Here is a 21,448-nt window from a genome sequence, read left to right on the forward strand (position 1 = left end):
AAGAGTAATATTACTATTTACATACAAACTGCTGAAGAGCCCTAAGTCTAGTTTGCTAAGAACCCCACTCCTTTTCCTTCATGCCCTATTGACCTTGTAGGACAATTACCCTGTTGCAGGTGTAATTTTGCTTAGACCGTATCAAACAGTATCCCTGACTAACAAAGTGGTCAGCAAAATAAAATACATGAATGCAACTTATCCAGTTTCCTCCTCACCCAAATAGATGGTGTGACAGGGACAAATGCTCCCCGAGCTGGGGGGAGGGGAGGGAAGAGGGGGGAAGCCCTGGATGAATTTCATTCTGGGGCAGGAGGAACAGAATGGGTTAAACCTGACTGACTGTTCTTGGTAAATTTGGATGTGACCCAGAACATGGCACATGTTCATTCACAGCGCTGAAGTAATCTTCCTCAATAGCTGTTCAGATGATATATTTGCTTTGCTTTGACCTGACTTTTTGCACATGCCACAACTCTGCCTCTGTCTACAGGAAGATTGGAAAGTGATATGTAGGATGGTGCAAGTGAGTATAAATTGGTGCAACTTGCACACCAAGTGAACAGAAGAGCTATATATAGCAGGAAAAGCAACTGACAGGATAGCATAGGTCATAGGTGCTGGAACTAGGGGTTCTGGGGTGTTACTGCACCCCCTGACTTGAAGTGGTTTCCATCATATATGGGTTTACAGTTTGGCTCAAAGGCTCTCAACACCCCAACTATACAAATTGTTCCAGCACCTCTGTTGTAAGATAAATTAGTTAAAGTTCATACTTTAACTCAGCTCCTCTTTCAGTACCTGAGCACAGAAATTATACCATCTTAGACTTGCATCATGTTCAACTTTGCTCTCATTTTTTTTTTATTATTATTCTCTGTCCAAATCCCTTATTTCACCACTCCCTTTGTATCCTTATCCCACTCCTGACTTCCTGCTTTCTTCTATATTTTCTTTAACGCTTTCTTGCTGTAACTGGGAACTCTCTTTCATTCTAAAGGTGCAAGGTACCACCACCTCCATTCAAATTCTTTCTTAAAATTATTTTCTTCCATGAGCTCACCAGTCAAAGCCACTTGCATAAAATCTCTTACTCATCTATCGTAGAAATCCTAATATACTTTAAGACAGAACCATTTGGGATCATGCAGTGCACTGGGTGTGTGTTTTGTACCATGGCAAATACAGCGTTAGAGGTTTAAAAAACCACCATCACCATAATTCATCTAATACCCAGTTCATACTGAAGAATTTTACCAGCATCTAAACCCTGAAGAAGCATTACAACAGCTAAGTGCCTCTGTTACTGACTAGTTATCCTCACTTGTACATCCTGGTGTGAGTTTCCCTTTCCACACTCTGAAATATGTTTTAGTCCCCATCTTCTCCTCACATCTGGGATGTGTTATGAAGCAGGTGGTGGGGTTGAACTGCGCTTCCCAAATCTGAATCCAAATTTGTCTGAGTTCGTATCATATCATTCACTCTGTCTATCACCTTCCAGTTTTGATTGATAGGACTACTTGGTAATGAAAGTACACCTCTACCCCGATATAACGCGACCCGATATAACACAAATTCGGATATAACATGGTAAAGCAGCGCTCTGGGGGGGCTGGACTGCACACTCCGGCGGATCAAAGCAAGTTCGATATAACGCGGTTTCACCTGTAATGCGGTAAGATTTTTTTGCCTCCCGAGGACAGCGTTATATCGGGGTAGAGGTGTATTTAAAGGCACGGTCCACTACAAAAAACATTTCCAATTAACACACATAGGCAATTTTAGTAGGGAAACCACTTAAAAGCCAGTCCAAGTGGTGTTTTGCCTCCATAACGGATGCAATATTGGATCCCAAAAGGATACGTAACCTACTTCAAAAAACAGTATTTTGAACATCCAAAAACCCCAAGAGTAACTAATCCCCAACAAGTAACATTTTCAGGAAGCAAGTACCTAAAAACTTTTATTCCCCACAGCCCTGCTTGGTGCTAAATATGTATATGCAAAACAAGCTATTATCATTAAGTTTATTAATAATTGGTTTACTATTTTTGCATTGAATAGTCAGTTCTCTGGAACTGGGCCACTAATTATTTCCTTTCTGGTACAGATGTTGAGTCATATCAGCAGAGTTTTGTCAAAACACACAGTAAAATTTATAACAATTTTGCTTCTGTTATTTTAAAAACTTTGACACATATTTTGACTTTGAATGCTCAAATGCAAGTCCAATGCGTATACATCTGAAACCGGAATACAACCTTGAAGTTTCACCATTCAAATCCTAGTTTTCTTCTCATCCAAAATGTTTAAGGATGATCTCACTCACTCTCTCACCGAGGTGAGCAAGCAGGAAAACTGAATTTCAGCAAACAATAGGAGTCCATGTTTCCTTCAAAAATCATTTTAAATTGCACTGTTTCTTTGTTTTGAAATTAGCCCCTCCCCAACAATTGTGTTTTCTGGGGGTGGAAGTGACAGCAGGATAGAAAGACATGCTATCAAACAGAGCTCTACCCATTCCAGGCAGTTTAGTAGGTTTTGAACTCATTACAAATATCTTAAAGAGAATATCAATATATTGATGAACCCTTGGAATGAACACTGGGTAAATTTAAAAATGAGAAGAATGGCGAACAGGAGAAGTTGTGATTCCCCATCCTTGAGGCTCTGAATGAGAAGCCCAAGTCCTCTCAAACAGACAGACCAATACCTTTCAATTTAATTTCCAGCAGTAATTCAAACACTACCACGTATGTATTGCAAATTTAGCGCCACATTCAGGTTAGGTTTTGGCCTGGGAAACCTGTGTTCATTTCTTCATATTATTCATCTGGATTTCAATAGTGACTGAAGGCCCTAGCCAGGGTCAGGAGCCCATTGTGCTAGGCCCTACAAACACACAATAGAATACAGTCCTTGCTCCTAAAGAGACTATCCTCAAGCAGACAAAAAGAGATGCAAGAAAAACACACAACCCAAAACCAATTTGCTGTAAATATAATACAATTTCTTTTCGATTTCACGTAGGTAAAACCCCTCCATCGACCTCCTGTGTCCAGCTTCTTCACACTCCTTGCTTGGCCTGACTGTCCTCCTTCCGCCCCTCCCACAGGAAAACATTCAGCCTTGTTTTCAGAGACTCTCATGCAACAAGGAAAAAAAAAAAAAAAAAAAACCTTTCCAAAGGTGGGTCTGTCCCACTTTCCCTCCCCACTGTGTGTGGGTGTGGTGGAGACAGAGGAAAGGAGAGCCTCTTGCTCACCCCTGAATGGTCCATGTAGCCCAAGCCCACCCCAACCCACAGTGTCCTGGCTCTGGGGGCTCTTGACTCCTTTCCCTGCAGGCAGGCGGGGAGGGGGAGGAGAGAGAGAGAGTGTCCCTGTCCATCCGTCCCAGGGTCAGTATCTGTTCCACTGGAGACTTCCCGTGTGAACATGAGCTAATGACTCAGGGTATTGGCCCATGGGAATGAACTCCTGCACATGATAAGCCATATATCTATGTAGTAAGCCATAGAAAGGAGCATAAACGCTGCCAAATTTAGTGCAAGAATGTAATAAGAAAAGCCAAAGAGGAGTTTGAAGAACGACTAGCCAAAAACTCCAAAAGGTAATAAAATGTTTTTTAAGTACATCAGAAGCAGGAAGCCTGCGAAACAACCAGTGGGGCCCCTTGATGATTGAGATACAAAAGGAGAGCTTAAAGACGACAAAGTCATTGCGGAGAAACTAAATGGATTCTTTGCTTCAGTCTGCACGGCTGAGGATGTTAGGGAGATTCCCAAACCTGAGCTGGCTTTTGTAGGTGACAAATCTGAGGAACTGTCACAGATTGAAGTGTCACGAGAGGAGGTTTTGGAATTAATTGATAAACATTAACAAGTCACCGGGACCAGATGGCATTCACCCAAGAGTTCTGAAAGAACTCAAATGTGAAGTTGCGGAACTGTTAACTAAGGTTTGTAACCTGTCCTTTAAATCGGCTTCTGTACCGAATGACTGGAAGTTAGCTAATGTAACGCCAATATTTAAAAAGGGCTTGAGAGGTGATCCCGACAATTATAGACCGGTAAGTCTAATGTCTGTACCGGGTAAATTAGTCGAAACAATAGTTAAGAATAAAGTAGTCCGACACATAGAAAAACAAACTGTTGACCAATAGTCAACCTGGTTTCTGTAAAGGGAAATCGTGTCCTACTAATCTATTAGAATTCTTTGAAGGGGTCAACAAACATGTGAACAAGGGGGATCCAGTGGACATAGTGTACTTAGATTTCCAGAAAGCCTTTGACAAGGTCCCTCACCAAAGGCTCTTATGTAAATTAAGGGTAGGAATTAATGGTAAATTCTCAGAATGGAGAGGGGTAACTAGTGGTGTTCCCCAAGGGTCAGTCCTCGGACCGATCCTATTCAACTTATTCATAAATAATCTAGAGAAAGGGGTAAACAGTGAGGTGGCAAAGTTTGCACATGATACTAAACTGCTAAAGATAGTTAAGTCCAAAGCAAACTGTGAAGAACTTCAAAAAGATCTCTCAAAACTAAGTGACTGGGCAACAAAATGGCAAATGAAATTTAATGTGGATAAATGTAAAGTAATGAACATTGGAAAGAATAACCCCAACTATACATACAATATGATGGGGGCTAATTTAGCTACAACAAGTCAGGAAAAAGATCTTGGAGTCATCGTGGATAGTTCTCTGAAAAATATCCACGCAGTGTGCAGAGGCTGTCAAAAAAGCAAACAGGATGTTAGGAATCATTAAAAAGGGGATAGAGAATAAGACTGAGAATATATTATTGTCCTTATATAAATCGATGGTATGCCCTCATCTCGAATACTGCGTACAGATGTGGTCTCCTCATCTCAAAAAAGATATACTGGCACTAGAAAAGGTTCAGAAAAGGGCAACTAAAATGATTAAGGGTTTGGAACGGGTCCCATATGAGGAGAGATTAAAGAGGCTAGGACTCTTCAGCTTGGAAAAGAGGAGACTAAGGGGGGATAGGATAGAGGTATATAAAATCATGAGTGATGTGGAGAAACTAAATAAGGAAAAGTATTATGGGAATAAGTAAATAACAAGAACTAGGGGTCACCAAATGAAATTAATAGGCAGCAGGTTTAAAACAAATACAAGGAAGTTCTTCTTCACACAGCGCACAGTCAACTTGTGGAACTCCTTACCTGAGGAGGTTGTGAAGGCTAGGACTATAACAGCGTTTAAAAGAGAACTGGATAAATTCATGGTGGTTAAGTCCATTAATGGCTATTAGCCAGGACGGGTAAGGAATGGAGTCCCTAGCCTCTGTCTGTCAGAGGGTGGAGATGGATGGCAGGAGAGAGATCACTTGATCATTAGCCTGTTAGGTTCACTCCCTCTGGGGCACCTGGCATTGGCCACTGTCGGTAGACAGGATACTGGGCTAGATGGACCTTTGGTCTGACCCGGTACGGCCTTTCTTATGTTCCCTACATCTACTTTCAGTGATGAAACAGAACCTGAACACAGCAAAGTCAAAGTGGTGAGCCTATGCTACTGGGAGAGTTATTTGCTATTTGGATTTTTAATTCACAGATGAACCACCTTGCCCTCTTCCACAAAGTTTCATATGAGGGATGAAACTCTCAAGCCATGCCATGGGGCCAGATAAGTTAAAACACCTTACAAGCAAACATCTGTCCCTTGCCAACAAGCACATTTTTTTTTCCAAGTGTTTGAAGGACCATAATGATAAACAAGTACAAATGACCAAAGACCGTAACGGTTTCTGATTAAGTGCTGGACGCAAGCTACTTGGTTGCTGAGCTTGTAGTGAAGGCAAAAAGCTGCATACAATCACAGAGATGTTAATTTTACCAGCATTCAAGAAAATGTGAAAGTATCGTTAGGTGCAAATGCAGTCAATGAAATCGCAAAAGTTCCCCTTTCAAATAATACAATAAGTCACCATATTGATGATATGTCAGCTGACATTCAGATTGCTCCAAGAAAAAGTCAAATCAAGCAGAAGGTTTACACTGCAACTTAATAAATCAACAGATCTCAGTGGTCATGCTCAACTCTTGGCTAACGTCAAGTACATTGATGTAAATAGAATAAGATAAATATTTTTTTATTTTGCAAACAACTGCCAGGTCACACAACTTGAGATACAATATTAAAGGTGACAAGAACCTTCCCTGAAGAGGGAGAACTGCACTGGAAAAATTGTCCTAGTGTTCGCACAAACGGGGCGGCCTCCATGACTGACAAAAATGAAAGGGATTGTAAACAAAACCCAGCTGTGTTGGTGACCCATTATTTCCTACACTGTGAAGCTCTTGTGGCCAAAACACTGCCAGAAGAACTTTCTTTAGTGTTAGATGGAGCAGTAAAGATAGCGAACTTAATAAAAATCACGGTCCTTAAAATGTTGCCTTTTCTCGCTGTTGTGAGAGGAAATGTGAGCAGAACACCTGAATTTACTTTTGCACACAGGAATATGCTGGTTTTCCCATGGAAAAGTTCTCTCATGTTTATATAAGCTGAGAGACGAATGTAAAATGTTCTTAACTTTGAAGGAATCCATATACACAGACTTGATCGCTGATGTAGCATGGTGTGCAAAACTTGCCAACCTGGTTGATATATTCTACCCTCTAAATGAACTGAAGAAAATGCAAATCTTCTACCATTAAACCATGTTCTGCTTTCAGCTTTCTAATGCCTGAGATACAAAACATTGTGGAACGGACGTTCAATGTTCATGATGATTCCCTGGTCAGGAGATGAGCTGCCACACTCTGCATCTACTGAAGCTTTCAATAGCCAGCTTTCAAAATCCATTGTGTGAGACAGAGCCATTGCACCACAAAAATAGTAGTGCTGCAATCACCCAGTGTGCCGCCTAAACCTCTTTACACTAAGGCTGGTCTACACTGTCAATTAACAGCGCTGCAAATTTCTCGCTCGGGGGTGAAAAAACACCCCTCTGAGCACAGCAAGTTGCAGTGCTGTAAAGCACCAGTGTAAACAATGCCCCCAGTGCTGGTAGCTATGCCCCTTGTTGAGGTGGTTTTTTTAGAGCGCTGGGAGAGCTCTCTCCCAGCTCTGCACCACGACCACACAAGCAAGGCCATCCTTACCCATATGCAAAGTATGCAGCTGCGCGAGGTACCAAATTTCCTGGTGTCCTGCACAGCTGCGTGCTGCTCCAGCCCCTGGGCTCTTCCCCAGGGCCCCCGCCCCTTCCCTGCCCCTGCCCAGCCCTGCCCCCACTCCCCTGAGCTCTGCAGTAGGGCCAGGGCTGCAGTCACCGGCGGCAGGAGTGCAGCAACCCGGCCCCAGCTGCACCACTGGTGAGTGGTTCCCCCAGCCCCCCAAGCTAGTCCCCCACCCCTGAGACCTGGGGCCAGCCCCCCCGCTCCCTCCCGCAGAGGCGTGGGGGCCCCCACCCGGAGGCTGCGTAGGGCTCTAGAATAGCTAGGGATGGCCCTGCACGTTAAAGTACTGCCAGTGTAGACAGGGGTAGTGAACATTAATGCTACGTTACAAAGTGTGTGTGGCGCGGCCGGGGCGGGGGGGGGGGGGGGGGAAGGGGAGTAACACGGAAGTAAATATTATGGACACATTCAAAATTAATCTGATTTAAGATCATTGCAAAGGAAGCCAAATTAACGATCTGACAGACTGGTGCTCTTTGATGAAGCTGGCAGTTAATATGTCACATGATTTTGAGGTTCATTACAAAATCTACATGGAAGTTTCACAACAAAGTATAAAATAGCTACTTGAAGTTTGTATTGATGCACACCCAGGGTAATCCCATCGACTACAAATTAGTTCAACTGACAGTTGCCTTGAACTAAGGCTTTATGCATTTACAGTGTGAATAATTATTGCAGATTCCTTTGTAACATAGCACATTATAATGTCCACTCACTGTGAACAAAAACAGCAAGGAGTACTTGTGGCACCTTAGAGACTAACAAATTTGTTGCCAACTCTATCCACATATCTATTCAAGGGACACCATCATCGGACCCAACCACAGCAGCCACACAATCCGGGGCTCGTTCACCTGCACATGTACCAATGTGATAGATGCCATCGTGTGCCAGCAGTGCCCCCCTGCCATGTATATTGGCCAAACCGGACAGTCTCTACGCAAAAGACTAAATGGACACAAATCAGATGTCAAGAATTATAACACTCAAAAACCAGTCGGAGAACACTTTAACCTGTCTGGACACTCAATAGACTTAAAAGGGGCAATTCTTCAACAACAAAAACAGATTCCAATGAGAAACTGCAGAACTGGAATTAACTTGCAAACTGGACACCATCAAATTAGGCCTGAATAAAGACCGGGACTGGATAGGACACTACAATAACTAAAAACTAATTTCCCCATGCTAATTTCCCCCTATTGTTACTCACACCTTCTTATCTACAATTTGAAATGGGCCATCCTGATAAAATCACTTTTGTAGTGGTTTCCTCCTGTTGATAATAGCCCACTTTAATTGAATTGTCTCGTTAGAACTGACCCCCACACACACTTGGTAAGGCAACTCCCATCTTTTTATGTAGTGTGTGTGTGTGTGTGTGTGTGTGTGTGTGTGTGTGTGTGTGTGTGTGTGTGTGTGTGTGTGTGTGTGTGTTCGTTCCTACTGTATTTTCCACTCCATGCATCTGATGAAGTGGGTTTTAGCCCACAAAAGCTTATGCCCAAATAAATTTGTTATTCTCTACGGTGCCACAAGGACTCCTCGTTGTTTTTGCTGATACAAACTAACACGGCTACCCCTTTGAAACCTGTCACTGTGAACAGTTTTGCATAGGATACTGCAACATATTATCAAGCCACTGCGAGACAGTGCTTTTGTTTCACAGATCTTGAGAGGTCCGAACCCAAACTGTAGCTCCAAGCTGATGGCCAATGCAGCAGCTTGTCTCTCTGATGGAGTGAGCTGTTCTGAGTGTTGGACACACCAGTGCTCTGCACTTAGTGTGCTGGTTTCCCAGGGATAGACCCCACTCTCTTAAGTCCCCTTTCCACTGCTCCACTGGTCTAATGGGGATTAAAACTGACCCCAAAAGAGACATCCAGAGCTTCCCCTTGCACAGAGGAACCCCCAACTGGTGAAGGCAGGCATGGCTGGCTCCATGCCGCCTCCTCTTAGTCCTCCTACTGCACAGGGGGCGTGCCAGGGAGCATTCTAGGAGCAGAACATTGCACGGCCAGAACACACTGTGCTTCTGCAATCTTCACCGATATAAATGGCCCTTCTGGAACTGGTATAAGCCTACTGCTGCTCTAACTCACAGTGTGTGCCTGAACTGGCTACCAGCTCTTCCCGGGATCTGATGGAGAGGTAGACAGGGGGCATTGTTTTGCATCCTCCCACATCCCACCATGACTAAGGATTGAGCCCCTGTTAAAAAACTTATCTGATGGGCCACTATTGTTTCGTTGAATTTTGGGATACTCTGCAATCAATAGCAAGATAACATTCTCCCTGGAAGGCCCATAGCACTGAAAACCTGATGTCTTTCTTGCTTAGCTGAACCATGAAAGTGATGAGATTCAGTATGAAACTTAAGGACGTCTCCATTCGGCAATATTGTAATTCACCTCTTGAGCATTTTAGGGGTACAAGTACTCCTATTTTAAGTGATTATGGTCCCAATATAGGAAGACTATTTTATGCTAGCAGTGTAATATAGCAATTGGCATTTAATAGAGTATACAGCAGAGTACTCGAGGCTCCATGAAGTATATCTAAGAAATCTAATCAGGCTATGTTATGTACATGCATACATGAGCACACAAATGGATTTCAGTAACTGCCAAATGTACTTTACTGCAATAATTACCAAACAAAAACAACCCCCCCGCCATCATTCTGACCACAGACTCCCATGAAAACATAATATTGATAAAAGCTGTGAGCAATTTTAAAATAAGTCAACAGCAAAAATATATTTGGATTGGTGGTACGCATTCACATGTGAAAAAGGTACAGTGGCCCAGTGGATAGGGTACTGGAGTGTGAGTAGGGAGACCTAGCCTCTCCTCCCAACTCTGCCAATGACCTGCTGTGTAACCTTGGTCAACCTCCGTTTCCTCTCCTTCATCTTTATTGTCTATTTACATTGTAAGCTAATTGGGGCATGGGCAGTCTTACTTTGTTTTTGTACCATAGGGCCCTGATATCAGAGTCCTCGGTATGATCTGTAATGCAAAAACAATAAAAGATAACGATCCATCACCTTTTCTTTCAGTTCCCTTTCACCAACCGCCAACCTGTTAGACATTTCCCCGAGGGCAGACTGCTCCACATCTGTCCTTTACAGGGATTCTTTTAACTTTTTACAGAAGCCTCTGGTACTGGCCACCATTGAATAATGGATTAGATGGACCACTGGACACTACTGAAACAAATTTTCAACTATATTAACACTGACAATTCCTACATTCCTATCCAAATTATACAAATGGGAACATGTATGGCCCCTCAAGCAGATTTCTAAGCACTTAGCACATATAATAAAACCATGCTACTTATTAGAAATGAGTCCAAACTACAACTCTAAATCCCAAACGCCATGTATATTTTGGGGTGGAAGGGAAGAAAAAAGAATTTGGATTCAAGTACATGGGGCCTTTTCAGCTGCAGTTCAGTGCACAGGAATCACATAAAACAAAAAATAAATCACAATACAAATTGGATCTGCAATCATTACATCAGAGTTACTGAGCTAATATTATCTTTTTTGAGTGGAGCTACTTTGTACGTCTTTCAAACTTCTTTCAAATGGAGCTCGTTAAGTGCTGCAGAGAGAAAACCATTTGCAATGTACAACAACAGTTTACCTAGACTGAAAGTCCCTGCCTCAAAGAGCTGTCTTTTTGTTCTGTATTTATACAGCGCCTATCACAATGGAGTCCTGGTCCATGACAGGAGTTCCTGGCGCTACTATGGTACAAATAAGAAAGCAAGTTTTACTGATTTTACAAAAGCCAGCAATTGTGCTACATATTCTTGTGTATCACCTACTGGCTCCTTATTTAGTTACACAAAAAACAGAGTGAGCATTCCTGCAACCTTTATTATGCATGTTTCATTATTACTACAACAAGTGTTTTCCGCTATTTTCACATCCTCTACAAAAAATGGGAACTTGTGGTTCATTTGCTAATTTTCTCCAACAAAGACAGACTTCGCCTTTATCAGCTTGGGTTTAAAATGTTATCTAACTTGCAGACTTTATTAACAAGGAGAAACCACTAATGTAAAGTTAATAGCTCAACATTTATTAGGCTTCCTCATTAACCTAACTCTAATTTCAGAGAATTGTGAGAACTGTTTTGATACAGAAGACAGAAAATATCATATTGCCTCTATGTAAATCCATGCTATGCCCACATCTTGAATACTGCACTCAGATTTTGTCGCCCCATCTCAAAAAAAGATATATTGGAATTGGAAAAGATACAGAAAAGGACAACAAAAATGATTAGGGGTATGGAACAGCTTTCCTATGAGGAGAGATTAATAAGACTGGGAATTTTCAGCTTGGAAAAGAGACAACTAAGGGGGGGACATGATAGAGGTCTATAAAATCATGACTGGTGTGGAGAAAGTAAGTAAGGAAGTGTTATTTACACCTTCTCATAACACAAGAATAGGGATCACCAATTAAATTAATAGGCAGCAGGTTTAAAAACAAACAAAAAGGAAGTATTTCTTCACACAACGCACAGTCAACCTGTGGAACTCTTTGCTAGAGGATGTTGTGAAGGTTAAGGCTATAACAGGGTTCAAAAAAGAACTAGATAAATTCATGGAGGATAGGTCCATTAATAGCTATTAGCCAGGATGGGCAGGGATGATGTTCATCGCCTCTGTTTGCCAGAAACTGGGAATGGGCAACAGGGGATGGATCATTTGATGATTAACTGTTCTGTTCATTCTCTCTGGGGCACCTGGCATTGCCACTGATGGAAAATAGGATACTGGACTAGATCCAGCATGGTCATTCTTATGTGTTTTTATTTCTGATTTGCCAAAAAGGTAGCTATTATTTACAATGCTTGTCCATTCTATTTCAGTAGCACTTGTGTGTATTGATTAAATATAAATCAAGTTATAGGAAGATTTTTAAACTTTGTTTTTGGATATTAGTGGTAGTGGTGGTACTTCTCACTTAATGTAGATTCACTTATGCCTGTTTAATCCTCACTGAAATCAGTTTAGTTTAATTTAGTAATTTACTAATATATGCTAAACAAGGATTAAATGGGTTTAAGTGCATGTACATTAGGGGGTATCACCTATTTAACTACACAGATTTCAAATTAATTTAGTTAAGACTGTACAACTTTTCTAATATAGATGAGCCCTAAGTATTGGGTCACAATTGCAAATACTGACATTTACCCAATGTGCATCCATGTATTTGTATAATACCACAATGAATCTGCTCATTAGATTTGCTTCGAGTGTGCAATGTTTTCTCTTTTTAAAAATAATAATAATAAAAAAAAGTTCCCTGGGAAGGTGAGTAGGGAAAGCCTACCTACAGAACAGGTGAGACATTTAATGAATGCCCTAAGACTAGAGGTTTTGTCTACATGATTTTTCTGTGGAGAATTTTGTTGTAGAAAAGAACAAACTTCTTTTAAACCTCTCATGCTGTCCTAAGTCTCATGAATCAGCACTATCTTGCTCAATCACACCAGTTTCCTGGGAGGAGGGGGCAAGCAAGGGGGAGAGGGCAGGGACGGAGGGTGGGCTCTGGGGGAAGAGGCAGGCCAGGGGTTTCAAAATTCTGCATATTTTGTCAAAATAACACAACACAATATAATCATTCCATTTTCAATTATTTTGGTAATTTATGTCAAAATACCTGTCAGCAAGTATGTCTGTAACAATACAGACAACAAAAAAGATTTGGGAAATGTTTTTTGAAAAATAGATTCCTCACTAGGCATAAAGAACGAGGAGTACTTGTGGCACCTTAGAAACTAACAAATTTATTTGAGCATAAGCTTTTGTGGGCTAAAGCCCACTTCAATAGATGCATGCAGTAAGATTATAACACACACACACACACACACACACACACACACACACACACACCCGAAAAAATGAGTGTTGCCATACCAACTCTAATGAGACTAATTGATTAAGATGGGCTATTATCAGCAGGAGGGAAAAAAAAGCTTTTGTAGTGATAATCAGGATGGCCCATTTCAAATAGTTGACAAGAAGGTGTGAGTAACAGTAGGGGGAAAATTAGCATGGGGAAATAGTTTTTAGTTTGTGTAATGACTCATCCACTCCCAGTCTTTATTCAAGCCTAATTTAATGGTGTCCAGTTTGCAAATTAATTCTAGTTCTGCAGTTTCTCGTTGGAGTCTGTTTTTGAAGTTTTTGTTGTTGAAGAATTGCGACTTTTAGGTCTGTAATTGAGTTACCAGACAGGTTAAAGTGTTCTCCCACTGGTTTTTGAGTATTATGATTCCTGATGTCAGATTTGTGACCATTAATCCTTTTGCATAGAGACTGTCCGGTTTGGCCAATGTACATGGCAGAAGGGCATTGCTGGCACATGATGGCATATATCACATTGGTAGATGTGCAGGTGAACGAGCCTCTGATAGTGTGGCTGATGTGATTAGGTCCTATGATAGTGTCCCCAGAATAGATATATGGGCAGAGCTGGCAATGGGCTTTGTTGCAAGGATAGGTTCCTGGGTTAGTGTTTTTATTGTGTGGTTGCTAGTGAGTATTTGCTTCAGGTTGGGGGGCTGTCTGTAAGCGACGACTGGCCTGTCTCCCAAGATCTGTGAGAGTGAGGGATCATCTTTCAGGATAGGTTGTAGATCTTTGATGATGCGCTGGAGAGGTTTTAGTTGGGGGCTGAAGGTGACGGCTAATGGCGTTCTGTTACTTTCTTTGTTGGGTCTATCCTGTAGTAGGTGACTTCTGGGTACTCTTCTGTCTCTGTCAATCTGTTTCTTCACTTCCGCAGGTCAGTATTGTTGTTGTAAGAACAATTGATAGAGATCTTGTAGGGGTTTGTCTCTGTCTGAAGGGTTGGAGCAAATGCGGTTGTATTTTAGAGCTTGGCTATAGACACTGGATCGTGTGGTGTGGTCTGGATGAAAGCTGGAGTCATGTAGGTAAGTATAGCGGTCAGTAGGTTTTCGGTATAGGGTGGTGTTTATGTGACCATCGCTTATTAGCACATCTACATGGCTCCACAGAGCAGATGTCAATACTAATATTTCCATGTATGTCAAGCACAGATGTTTTTAAGGATATGTCTACACAGCAAAGAAAACCCCACGGCTGGCCCGTGCCAGCTGACTCGGGTTTGCGGGGGCTCAGGCTGTGGGGCTGTTTCATTGCTGTACAAACTTTCAGGCTTGGACTAGAGGCGGAGCTCTGGGACCCTCCCACCCTGCAGAGTCCTAGAACCTGGGCTCCAGCCCCACAGAAGTCTACACAGCAATGAAACAGCCCCACAGCCTGAGCACCACGAGCCCAAGTTGGCTGGCATAGGCCAGCTGCGGGTTTTTCTTTGCTGGGTAGACATACCCTGAAGAGAACACATCCTTAGGAGTGAAGTTAGGCCGTGATCTGGCACAGCACTTAAATATGTGCATAAAGTTCAGCACCTGAGTATCCCCATTGAAACTAATGCTTTGCCAGACTGGGGCCTTAGTGAACGGCATGGCTAAGTAGTACTCGGCACACCACTACTCAGTCACTGGTCTAGGATTTAAATTGTTGCAGACAATAGATTAGAAGGGCAATAGAAATGAGGTTCCAGCATGGCAATGGGGAGCACAGGCCACTGGCTGCGCAGAGATGGGTGATCACCCTGCTGCCCCCAACCACCCTGGGACAGGGACTCTGCAGTAAGGACGCCCCAGCCCCTGACATACTGCAATGGCCGGACCTGCACCAAAGACACTCCGGGGCCCTGCCCCTCCGCGCCAGGCGTGCCGCAATAGCAAACAAAAGGGACAGTCTCACATACATACCCAGCCCAGCCCCCCCGAGGTCTACGTCTCCCCTGGCACCCAAAACCAAACGCAACCATTTGGGACTGCTGCCCAAGAGGGGCACATGAATCAATTATTTTTCAGGGAAAGAGAAAAATATCTGTGGAGGACATCAAGTCTGCGCTTGCACAGTAGCGCAGAATTCACCCAGGAGTACATGGTGTACACACTAAGTCTGATCCAAATACAGCTGTTGTCTGGAGTTTGCTTACACGTAACAAACAAAAACAACAACAAAACATAATGTATGAACAACTCAAAAACAAATAGCTAGTATACATCTATTCCTAGCCATGTAAACATCATGCCTCTAATTTTATGCCCACTTTTAATATTGTCTTAAATTAAACTGTAAACTCCTTGTGGTAGGGATGTTCTCTTCCTATCAATTTCCTTAGCACCCTGCACAATGCTCTCCACGCCTCCCATCCCCATCCTCCCTGATAAAAAATCCTCATCTTAAGTTTTTCCTGAGCTCAACTGTTCTTAAGGGGGCTTATAGCTAAAGATACTTATTGTCTGTCCATGCCCTTATTGCCTTCTGTCTCAGATGTACAAACTGTTTTGTTCTTCTGGCTTGGCTGTATTAGGACCCACATAATCTGGCATCAGAGCCAGTAAGCAAAAACAGCAGCATTTCTACACATGGTCCTAGCATCCACCATCCTAACATACACAATTGCTACAACTGTCATCCCATCTACCCCAGTTGAATTTAAATATCTAGTTAAAAAAGGTTGAGAGGAAGATAAGACACAGTCAAGGGTAAAATCCATCTAAAGAAAGAAGTAACACTTTTATGTGAAACTAACTACTAAATATTGTTACATCATTTATATTTGTAGTTCTTGTGGTGGTGAAGGTACAAGACCACATTTCCAGGACCACCCTGCTTTTTGTTTTATACAGGAAAGAATCAAGTTACACTGCTAGTTAAACACAAAAAGTTTACAATGTAATTACTGCTGAAGCAATTTCTGAAATTTCTTTTAAATTACTACTGTCTACATCTAAGCCTACATCAGCCATTCAGTAATGGCTTTTCATCATTTATTTTAACAAAAGAGCAATCAATGATCTTTTCTCACATTTGCTCTGCTGTCATCTACTTGAGAAGCTCTGTGGAATTTGAAAAACAAAGTATGTTTCCTATAAGCTACATGGTTATTTAAATTTCATTTTTTTGCTTTCTTACCATAATCAAAGATAAGTTTTATTCTCTCTGAAACCGAGCTGGACCACATCGGTCTAGGTAGTTTTTAAATAAACTGGTTTTGCAATATTTGCATTAAAATATATGGGAAGAATCTGAATAAACCAAAACATGATCAGCAGACAAACACACTATTGATCTAATTAGGTTTTTCAATAAATACAAGTGGATTTTCACAAATTGCATGCCTCTCTCCTCTTTGTCTTTATCGCAGTCCACTACATAACTGGTTATAGATTGCTCTACTCTAACATCCATACTCAAGATGCAAGTGCATTAGTCAGCATTAGCAGATTGCAGCAACATCATCTTCCAGTTTGCATAGAATAGAACTCACCCAAAGTATCAGAAGGCATTCTACAATTAAAAGAAAACAAAGGGGAAATAAAGATTAAGTGGCCTACTAGCTAAAGTTTTAGCCCTACAAAGTACTGAGAAAAAGCATCCCTGCAACTTGTGAAAATGTCAAATATTCAGTTAATGGCCTGGTGCTTAGCAGCAAGGCTAAAAGTAAAACAAAAAAGTCAGCAAGCTTTGAAGCAGGGGTGGGCAAACTACAGCCTGTGGGCTGGATCCGGCCCATCAGGGCTTTGGATGCGGCCCGCGGGACTGCCACCCCTGTTGCGCCGCGGGCCCCGTGCCGCTGCCAGAGGCAGCCAGCACCACGTCCCTGCGGCCCCTGGGGGAAGGGGAACAGAGGACTCCGCGTCCTGCTCTTAACTGTGGATACCTCCCCCAAAGCTCCCATTGGCTGGGAACGGGGAACCGCGGCCAATGGGAGCTTCAACAGAGGTATCCACAGGCAAGGGCAGCATGCGGAGCCCTTTGCCTCCCCACCCCCAGAGGCCGCAGAGATGTGGTGCCACCCGCTTCCTGGAGCAGCATGGGGCTGTGAACAGGGCAGGCAGGCAGGGAGCGTGCCCTGGCCCCAGTGCACACTGCTGCCACCCCGGAGCTGCTCCAGGTAAGCGGCACCAGGCTGTAGCCTGCATCCCAACTCCCTGCCCTGAGCCCCCTGCTGCACCCACACCCCACCCTGCACCACTACCCTGAGCCCTCTCCTGTACTGTGCACCCCCTCCTGCACCCCAACCCCTTCCCTGAGCCCCTCATACACCCCGCACCCCTCCTCTGCCCCAACCTGCACACTGCACCCCCTCCCACACTCCCTCCCGCACCTCAACCCCCTGCCCCAGTCCTACATTCATGGCCCTACATGCAATTTCCCCACCCAGATGTGACCCTCAGGCCAAAAAGTTTGCCCACCCCTGCTTTGAAGATATGTTTGAGGTATTGGTGCTATCTTATACAAAAGGCTTAATGCAAAAATCAAAACTCAAGCAAGAATCACTGCAGCATGTGGAAGCCAGTTACAGTATTCTGAACCAGGTGAAAAAGAGCATTTAGCAAAATCAGGATGCTGGCAGAAAGAGCACTGCAGTAATACAAACTTCTTTTGTTAGTAAGCACTGACAGACAATGATCCCTGCATCTACTATGGAAAGTGACTGTTTTATCCTGAACAGAACACCACAGTTTTCATGTGTTGGGATTTATGTAGCAAAAAAGAGAATTAAACGTGACCACCACGTTATTACCAAACATCTGTTCTTAAGAGAACCTCAGATCTCTATCCAGACTCATTTTATAATACACCACCCATTCATAGCTATAGAGATAAGCTTCTCTGCAGTAGATTAAAATTTAGTAATTTATAGACAGAGCAGAAAATTGTCACAACAGGACCAAAGGGCAAAAATGGGTCACATGGATTATAGTAAATGTCCAATCATAACACCAGAAAATGGCCCCAAGCAATGGCACATACAGTGGCTATTGAAGAGAACTGGTGCAGAAAACCCACATAAGAACCTAAATCATGCAATTGCCAAGTAGCAATTACTTTAGTCTGAAGTAATAAAACAGGACTTTTGAGATAGTGAGGGTGGTATCAGATCATCCAGATGAAGCCCTTTGATAGCTCAGCAACCCCCTATACTTCAGTATTATTCATAGTACTGAACACACTATCCTGTCAAGACACCCCTCTCAGAAAGCTCACCAATATGAGGCCTAACCAAGGCAATCCCAATACTATAATCCCATCAAATACCAGGCAGGAAGCTATCACCAAGCATTTTTACTTATAAATACATATAAATTTGTTGAGTTATTATTCATCTTCAGGAGCATCGGAAGTTTCTTTATTAAAAGAAGGAATACAGTAGAGCTTCAGAGTTACAAACACCAGAGTTACGAACTGAAATGTAAATGTAAACTGCTAAAAAAATAAAGGGAAGTTTAAAAAAAGATTTGACAAGGTAAGTAAGCTTTCTGTGCTTGTTTTGTTTAAATTAAGATGGTTAAAATCAGCATTTTTCTTCTGCATAGTAAAGTTTCAAAGCTGTGTTAAGTCAACGTTCAGTTGTAAACTTTTGAAAAAACAACCATAATGTTCAGAGAGTTACAGACAACCTCCATTCCCGAGGTGTTCGTAACTCTGAAGTTCTACCGTAATAGATACAATAAAAGAGACCGCATGTGTAGGACACGCAGGGCTTTGGAGCTGTGCTCCAGCTCCGCTCCAGCTCCAGGCAAAAACCTGCAGCTCCACTGCTCCGGAGCTGCTCTGCGCTCCAGCTCCGGGCTCCGCTCCAAAGCCCTGATCGACCCAGGACAGAAATTAGATTTGGGTTCTAAATCTCCTTCTGCCACTAACATGCTGAAGTACGTTGGGCAAGTCACTTCATCTGTCTGTGCCCACTTTCCCCTTAAACCCTTTTCCTTCTTGTCTACTTTGTAAATTCTTCAGGGCAAGGGACCGTCACTATGTGTTTGTATAGGTACCTAACACAATGGGGTCCCATCCCAGCTTAGGTCACTAGGCACAATTATTTAGTAATTATAATAATTAAAAAGGAAAGCCAGTATAAGGTATTTCGCTTGAGACACTCACAGTCTGAGCTACTGGGAAACTTACTGCTAGCCTACTATTCTATTATTAAAAGATTTAGTACACAATTGTTGGAATGCAGGTTAAGGACCATGAGACTTACACTTTCATATGAAAGTAAGAGTAAGCGTAGGCTGCTTATGTAGTTTAGTACCACTGAAAAAGAGATCCCCCAGCACAGAAGCCTGATTGGTATTTTGAATATCACACAATTTAAGCGCATTTAGAATTAGAGTGCAAAGGGGCAGGACATTAGCATGGGAAACCCCAAATCTGGAATTACTGCCCTGGAAGATAAGGTTACTACAAAGTGATCATTAACAGTCTGTAGGAAGATGACTAGTCTTTTTCTTCAGATGAGTAATAGAAACTCTTTTGATAACCCTGCTGCCCACAAATATATGGAGAGCCTGGTAACAGTAAAGATGGCCCACAGTTCTCCAGCTGATAGTACATGGACTTCATGTTGCTAAAAGCCAAGCCAGTCAACCAAAATGAAAAACCTCAATATACAGAAGAGGATACAGTGCTTCAAGCACAGGATTGGGATTCAGGTGTTTGAGGTCTAGTGCTGACTGTTAGACTTATGACCTTGGGCAAATCAAACTGACTTATTTTCCCTTCTGTAACAGAGAAAAGATTGCAGACCTACTTCAAATGGGGGTGTTTTGCAACTGATGTTTGTATAACAGCTGTGGATGGAAAGTTCTGTATAGAAGTACAACAATCAGCATTTTCAAACTCAGCATTCATTTCCATACTTACGACCCCGAAGAGCCAGATTATCAGAGTTGTGGTGCACCCACAACTTCCACCTAAGTCAGAGAGCATTGTGGGTACTCAGCACCACTTTAAAAAAAAAAATCAGGCCTTTCATTTAGGCAATTAAATATGGATTTGGATGCCTAATCAGCATCCAAGTTTAAACATTTTGGTCATAACTCTTACTAGTATAAACGAATTTGGCAATCCAGAATGCGGTTTAAACACAGATTGTCCACTTGCTACAAGAAATCATTAACAGAGTGTAGTGCTGTTTTCTTAAACACAACAGATATCAGTAAAAAGCATGGTCCAAAGCCCATCAGTGACTGTATATAAACATCTCTAAATAGATGGCTGAGAACAGGTTAAAAATTACAGCGAAGGCTCTTAATAGAAACAAGTGTGGAAAAAATATTTTCATTTAAAGGATGATCTCTGTGGTACGACGTTGTAGGATCCTAGCACGAAGCAAAAATAGCCAGTACAGCAATTACTGCAATTCAATTATTTCCACGGTTCTAGTCATTAAAAAGCAGCTTTATAATATGATGGCATCAGTCATCGTATCTGAAATGAAAATTTCCGTCTTGCATGTTTTTGCCTTGGGTAATCAAGTTAAGCTCCCCTGACAGTTGTGTAAAAAGTAAAGCTGGTCTAATAATGAACCACAGATTTGTGAATAAACAGCTTGATTTAGCTTTGCTGCTACTTGTGGAGTCATATTATTACTTACAAGTATTAAGATATCCATCAGGAATTCATAAAAATGGTCATGAATCCCTGAAGTTTCACAAATTGATGATGTACATGGCAGTCTTCAGCTAGGTTTTAGCTGGCCAATCAGGGAGTAGAAGTACCATGAGCTAAATACATGCCATGAATAGGGATGAGTCAAAATGAAATATTCATAAGCCATTCACAAATGACCCACAGTCTGAAAAACAATTTGGCTGAAATATACAGAGTTCTAATGAGATCAGTCTCTATTCTTAAAAAAAAAAAAAAAAAAATTAAATTGCATTTTCAGTTGAGAGAATGTAATTTGACCAGCTCCAACCAAAAGCCAGGCAACTATTTTTCATTACGTATGCAAATTGTTGACCCAGCACGAAAACGCCTATGACAACAACAGTATTTGATGTGCATGCGACTTGTGAATGAGTTTCTCAATCAATCTAAAAACATCTTACTAAATAGCAGTCTGATCCTAAGCATGTGAGTAACTTTATTCACATGAATAGCCTTTCGGAACTCAAGATGGATTACTCACATTACCATCATGCATAAGCATTTGCAAGGTCAGGTTTTAGGACTGTTTGATTTAAATACTCAAATAGCCAGTTTGCTCAGTCATTTCTTACATACAATAATAAACACACTATTTTGTTCCATGTTCATGGCATTCTAAGTAGTATCATCTTGCATTTAAATTACTGGTTAATTA

At 42.1% G+C, this 21,448-nt stretch overlaps 1 protein-coding gene and 1 long non-coding RNA gene across 2 annotated transcripts in view; one reads left to right on the plus strand and one right to left on the minus strand.

Annotated features, from left to right (window-relative positions):
- FGD4 (FYVE, RhoGEF and PH domain containing 4) overlaps positions 1 to 21,448 on the minus strand; it is a 204,501-nt gene that overhangs the window by 96,038 nt on the left and 87,015 nt on the right. The window lies entirely within an intron of this gene.
- Positions 1 to 21,448, plus strand: part of LOC128840440 (uncharacterized) — a 29,742-nt gene that overhangs the window by 777 nt on the left and 7,517 nt on the right. The window lies entirely within an intron of this gene.

The sequence above is a fragment of the Malaclemys terrapin genome, chromosome 1 (assembly GCF_027887155.1).
Source record: "Malaclemys terrapin pileata isolate rMalTer1 chromosome 1, rMalTer1.hap1, whole genome shotgun sequence".
Classification (NCBI taxonomy): Eukaryota; Metazoa; Chordata; order Testudines; family Emydidae; genus Malaclemys; species Malaclemys terrapin.